Raw genomic sequence first — 6,520 nt, forward strand, 5'->3', positions numbered from 1 at the left:
GTAGTTTTCACGTCGCCTGTTTGGTTAACAACGATAAGGAATCCATTGAACTTCTGTGGTTTTTCGTTCTCCGTGCCTAGCTGACAGTAGTGACATGTAAATTCCAAGCATGCACGTGATCACTTGCTGCGCAGCGCCAGATGTGTGCAAAGGAGATATAATTCTGCCCACTGATTGGTTAACCGATCCTGCAGAAGTTACGTCACCACCACTAGCAAGTGCAGCGGCGAATACAAAGAACAGCTGGAAGAGTTTGGTTTCCCAAGCTCCAGAGAAATAATCCTCTACAGTAAACTATAATTACCAGTGGCGTCTCGTCCCTTGGGGCTTCAGGGGCTTAGCCCATAAAGAAAAACGGACGTATTCACGTAATTATCAATCAGCATAACGCATAACTATCACACAGTCTTTTAAAAGGCGATTTTTACCCACGTAAATTCATCGTCTATTGCAATGGATACGTCAGCGCTCCTAGAGTCGACGAGCGATATGAAAGCGGCTGACCTTGACAAGTCCGCGCAGAGAGAGAGGGAGATACATTTCCGCTGTTGCCACCTACTCACCGTTCGAGGTTCTCGCCATTCTTTCAAAATAAAAAAAACAATGGCTTACATTTGAACAATTGTAAATTGCCGCTGCACGGCTATTATTGCAACAATCGATACCAATCCAGCACGAGTATTACAAGAAAGATTTAGACAATCGTATTGTGTTGTAAATTAAATGTGTAGAATCTTGAAAGTAAGTGAAAGAAATTAAATATTTTATTGACCATTATTGTATAGAGAAAAAGTTCTCTTGCGAGCCGATTTTTATTAAATTAGATTTCAAATAACTTCCAGTGAGAAGTTACAAAGAAAACTCCAAATTTTAAGTTCGTATAATATTTACAGCGATATGTTATTTGGTTACTGAGAAAACGAGAGAAGAACTTGATTCATTCTTTCGCGGCGCGGCAAAGGCAACTTCGTTTGCCGCAGATACCAGGCGCCGGTCTTGTGCCACTCGCAATAACAAAACAACTGTCTGGCATGCATAACATGAACTGAAAATAAAAAATAAAATGCCATTTACTTACATAACGCTCATTCCGTACTGCTGTCAATCTCGTCACTTGATTCAAGTTCTTCGGAATCCGTGTCTTGCAAATTTATAATGACCTTCTCGATGACATTCTCTGACTATTTCACGCTGGAAGTCATCTTCTTGTATTTTTTCTGCGTGAGCCACACAATCTGCCCACTCGGAAACACATATTCTGTCTATTGCTTCGTGAGTCAGTTTCTGTACGTCGGCAATTTTGAAAGACTTGTTCTTGTCAGCTACGTACCCCTTCACCTGGGCCCAAATCATTTCAATCGGGTTGTACTGACAATGATAAGGTGGGAGACGAACAACTCTGTGACCATATTCTCTTGCTATTATATCGATTTCGTAACTTTTGTGGGTTGGTGTATGATGTTTCACCAACTGCAACAATTCTGCTCCGGTTTACGTGCTTGTGTGGGGAATGTTCTTGTTACAGAGCCATGCCATAATATCTGCCTTCCTTGTATTCGAACAAGGCGTTTTATCCACTTGCAAGGAATGTATGCTCGCGTTGTCCATTACAATCACGGATTCGGGAGCGAGAAACGGCAAGAACTGCTCGCAAAACCATTTTCGAAACACGGCAGACGTCATTTCTGAATGATAGTCAGTACTGTTTGTTTTGGAGCGGAAAACCAATTTACTTTGGGGCACAAAGCCTGTAGCAGCTGAACCAGCATGACACACTATAAGACGAGCACCTTTTCCTAATGGCACCTTTAACCCACCAGAACCATCACTCATTCTCCAGCAGCTCGTCTTCGTGTGATTCTGGTTGACCCAGGTTTCATCTAAATAGTATATATTTGCAGTACCAGCTTTCCTGATTTCGTGCATGGTTCTGAGGAAGATCACTCTCGCAGCTACAACATCACCCCTCTCCATTAAAAATTTCCTCCCGTCGTTGCCTTTCCTATATCTGAACCTATGTTTTTCAAATTTTTAACACTGACCACGTACTGCCTGCAAACCCGATAGCTTCCTTCAATTTAGCCCTAAGTTTCACTGCAGTAGGAAATTCGCCATTTGCGTACATGTCAAATATAATATTACGCAATACCCCTTTATCAAAATAGAATAGAATAGAATAGAATGGTCTTTATTTAAGCAGGCGTGTTTCGGCCTCATGGGCCGTTCTTACAACCAACCCTTGTCAAAGATACAATAAATGAATAAAAACAAAAAGAAAGAAAAAAAACACATAATGATCATGATAATACAATAAAGAAAATATAAAGATTATACAATGATAAAATAATACATTGAATAGATTAGTATATATACTGTTGAGTAAAGATAAGTAATAAGTCTTCGGTAGTTCAATGTGTATGCCGGGGGGGGGGGGGTAGGTTAGGTATGCATAAGTGCAGGTGCAATTGTTAACATATGAAGGTTAATTAAGTTGTTGGGACAATAGTAAGTTCTTCAGATTTTTCTTAAAACTTTGATGGCAAATAATGTTAGTCAATGGTGCAGGCAGTTTGTTCCATTCCCTGATCCCTGTAACAATGATGGACTTGTTATATGTGGCGGTTTTATGTTTGGGGATTTTTAGATTGTGCTTGTTGCGGATATTATGTTCGGCTGATGTTCTACGAGAACAGATCTTATCGGATAAGTATTTTGGGGAGCCACTCTTAAGTATTTTGTGCATCAAGGTGAGTGTTAAGTATTTTCTTCTATTGCTAATGTTTAGCCAAGAAAGTTTCTTTAAATAGGGGGATACATGTTCCTTTCTGTTTAGGTTAAATATGAAACGTATACAACAATTCTGAATTTTTTGAAGTTTATAGTTTAAGCCCTGGGATATATTACTGTACACTGGAGCGCAATAGTCTAACGTGGATAGGACGAGTGATTGCATAGGACGATCTTTAACATTAGCGTCCAGAGCATGTTTTAAATGATACAGAGATTTAAGTTTCCCCATACAGTTTTTCACAATAAATTCGACTTGTGGCTCCCAATTTAAGTGTCTATCGAACACAATCCCCAAGTTTTTGCTTGTATCCACTTCGCATAGCGGTATACTGCCAAGAGTTGGAGGAGAAGGTGCGTTTTTGTGAAGTTTCTTAAGTGTACCATGAGTTCCTATGGTCATGAAGCAAGATTTTGTTGGATTTAATTGAAGGGAGTTCCTCCGTGACCAATTTGTTATAGCATCAAGGTCGAATTGAAGTTTGGTCATCGCATTATCATAGTTTTCTGTATTACACTGAATATAGATTTGCGAATCGTCAGCATACTGATGGTAGTGGCAATATTGGACAGCGCGGTCGAAATCAGCTACGTAAATCATGTATAGTAGTGGACCCAATATACTTCCTTGAGGGACGCCTTGTTGAACAACTAACCATTTAGAGTATGTGACTTCCGGTTCCCGATATTTCACACGTTGTTTCCTGTTGCCGAGATATGATCGAAACCAATTTAACGCGTTTCCGGTAACGCCATAGTGATACAGTTTGGCCAATAACAATTCATGATTGATCGAGTCGAACGCTCTTGAATAGTCCAACAAGACTAAAAGTGTAACTTCATTTTCATCTATTCCTTTACTTACATTGTCTACGATATCTACCAGCGCAGTGCAAGTACTATGCATTTTTCTGAAACCAGATTGAAAGTGTGGTAGGAAACCTTGAATATGTGAAAGTATTTGTTCATAAATTACTTTTTCAAGTATTTTGGACATTGTGGATAGAATGCTAATAGGTCGTAGATCTTTAATTTCTGTGGGGTTGGATTTTTTAGGTATAGGTGTTACTTCGCATTTTTTCCACTCTTGAGGGAACCAACCTTTGGAAAGGGAAAGATTAATAATGTGCGTAAGAGCTTCTAAACAAAAGGGGATGCAATACTGTAAAATAGTTAGGTTTATGCCATCATAACCGCACGCTTTTGATTTCATTTTGTTAAAAATTTTACGTACTTGTTCGCTACTTACTGGGGTAAAAAAGAACGTGTCATTGTTGGGTTGCTCAAGATACGTGTTGGTTTCATCAATCACCGCTGCATTGTTATCTGAGGGTGCACTCGGCTTAACAAAGAACTCGTTTACCGCATTCGGCCGAAATGTATCTGGGGAGAGCGCATTACTCTTTTTATTTGGTAAAAGTCCCTGGCTTCTGAGGTTAGACCATAAATTTTTAGCATTTTTTACATTCATATTTACCGTTTCGTTATAGTGCTTAAATTTTGCGTTTCTGACTGCTTTTTTGGCTCTGTTTCTGAAGTATTTGTACGATAGGAGAGCGTCTGGGTCTCCTGTATTTACATATCTCAGATGAAAGAAGTCGCGCAACTTCCAGAATTCCCTTACTTGATTTGAAATCCAGGGGGCGGGAGGTTTGGTTACACGAATTTTTCGCTGGGGGGCGTGCTTATCTATTAATCTGATAATGTTATCATTCAAGGCCTCCACCGCTGCATCTACGTCCTCGTTTCTTTCGATTTTGCACCATTCCACATTTTCCGCGTCTTTACGAAACTTGTCCAAGTCCATGGTTTTGAAATTTCTAATTTTGATAATTTTTTTAGGTTGCTTTGGTGCGTACAGGTCAAATATGGAGTATGTTATATGGTGATCTGTGATTCCAGGTAACTCGCTCTGCCCAATTTGCTTTACAATTAAATCTTGTGAACAAACGATTAAATCAATTAATGACTTTGACGTCGCTGTCACTCTGGTTGGCTTGGTAATTAATTGTTTCCCGTGAACTTCCTTGATTATACTCTGAAGGAGTCTAGTACTGCTTTCGTTTTTTCTTAACATGTTGATATTCCAGTCGCCTAACGCAATGAAGTAATCGTAATTTAAGTATAGGTGTTGGAGGATATCTGCTACGTGACTGATGTGAGTATAGCTGACATTTGGGGGTTTATATGCTACCATAAGTCCAATTTTTTTCCTATCGATAGTTAATTCGATTACAAGGTACTCTACGCCGATATCATTATTAACGAACCCGTCTAAAAGTTTCCATTTAAGCGATTTAGAAATGTATAAGCACACACCTCTAGATTTGTTTAATCTATCTTGTCGAACTAATGTGTAATTTTCGATGTCTACTATATTATTACTAATATTCGGTTTTAACCAGCTTTCTGTAATGGCTATCAGGTCAAAGTTTAAGTTCGATATCATTTCTTTAAATTCATCTATGGAGTTGAGTAAACCTTGAATATTTAGATGACATAATTTAAAGCCATTTTCAGATCTATTTATTTCAGCTTCGAGCTGTTCCTTTATATTGTAATTGCTGTGGCGGATATTAATGGGCGACTCATCAAAGTAACTGGAGTGAATTCTGATTGGGAGTGGCGTTTCTGCACCATTGACTACATTGGTAGGGTCATTTATATTTATCGTTTCCTCCACTGTTGGTCATGAAGTATATATTCTGTCCCAAGTGTGAATTGCATATTGGAATAACAATGAAAATGTGCATACGCATAAAAAAACAGGTGCTAGTTATCATAGTGACTTATTACTACAATCAAATTTTTAAAAATGTAAAAAATAAATGAAAAATTTAAGAATAAAAAAGTAAAAATTAATATAAAAATGTGAATACTGACACAAAAAAAGAAAAATAAAAAAAAATGAAAATATTTGTTGATTAACTAAAAATGGGAGAAATATAGATTTTTGAGCTTTCCGATATATTCTGGCGTGAGTTAGAATACAAGCTGAGGGTTGTTTACATTTATATAACAGTCTATTATGCGACAGGTTCATGCCCTCCTTTCGCCACCATTGAGGAATGCAGAGAGTATTGCAAGCTTTGTATGGTTCGGCGCGGAATGTTCTCCTGCATTCCCCTACCCTCTACTTTTGACTGGTCACCGTTGCCCGTACGTCATTGATGGGGGAAGCAGTTCCAAAAATAAACGCAACCACCGTTAGGAGGGGAGTGTGGCGGAACAGCGTTACTTTCTGCTGAACTTTGCGATGTCCTCCGGGTCACTGATCCTAACCACGTTTCCGTTGTGTAGGGCAAGTACATTCCCATCGGTTGTCCATACTCGTTCGAATATTTTACTAAGCCTTACCTTGTGAAAAAGGTCCAAATTTGTTTTTGTTAGGTTTTCAGTTATGAAAATACCTGTCCCTGTAGCCTTGAGGTTCTTCTTGTTCTTGTAGACCAAGTCTCTCTGGGCGTAGGTGACAAAGCGCGCAATGATCGGCCGGGGTTTGCCATCACGTCGCGGTGCTCCCAGTCGGTGAACACGATGAAACACATTTTGTGGCACTTTCACTTTCACCTGCTCATTGATGATTTTTGAAGCAATCACTTCACACTTTTCACCCTCACTTTCATTGATGCCATGAAAAACAAGGTTCAGGCGACGGTCATATTGTTCCAGGGAATTCAGATCCTTTCGCACTTGCTTCACTTGCTTGTCTAGCTCAGAGATTTTCCTCTCG

The sequence above is a fragment of the Lepisma saccharinum genome, chromosome 13 (assembly GCF_977018435.1).
Source record: "Lepisma saccharinum chromosome 13, izLepSacc3.1, whole genome shotgun sequence".
Classification (NCBI taxonomy): domain Eukaryota; kingdom Metazoa; phylum Arthropoda; class Insecta; order Zygentoma; family Lepismatidae; genus Lepisma; species Lepisma saccharinum.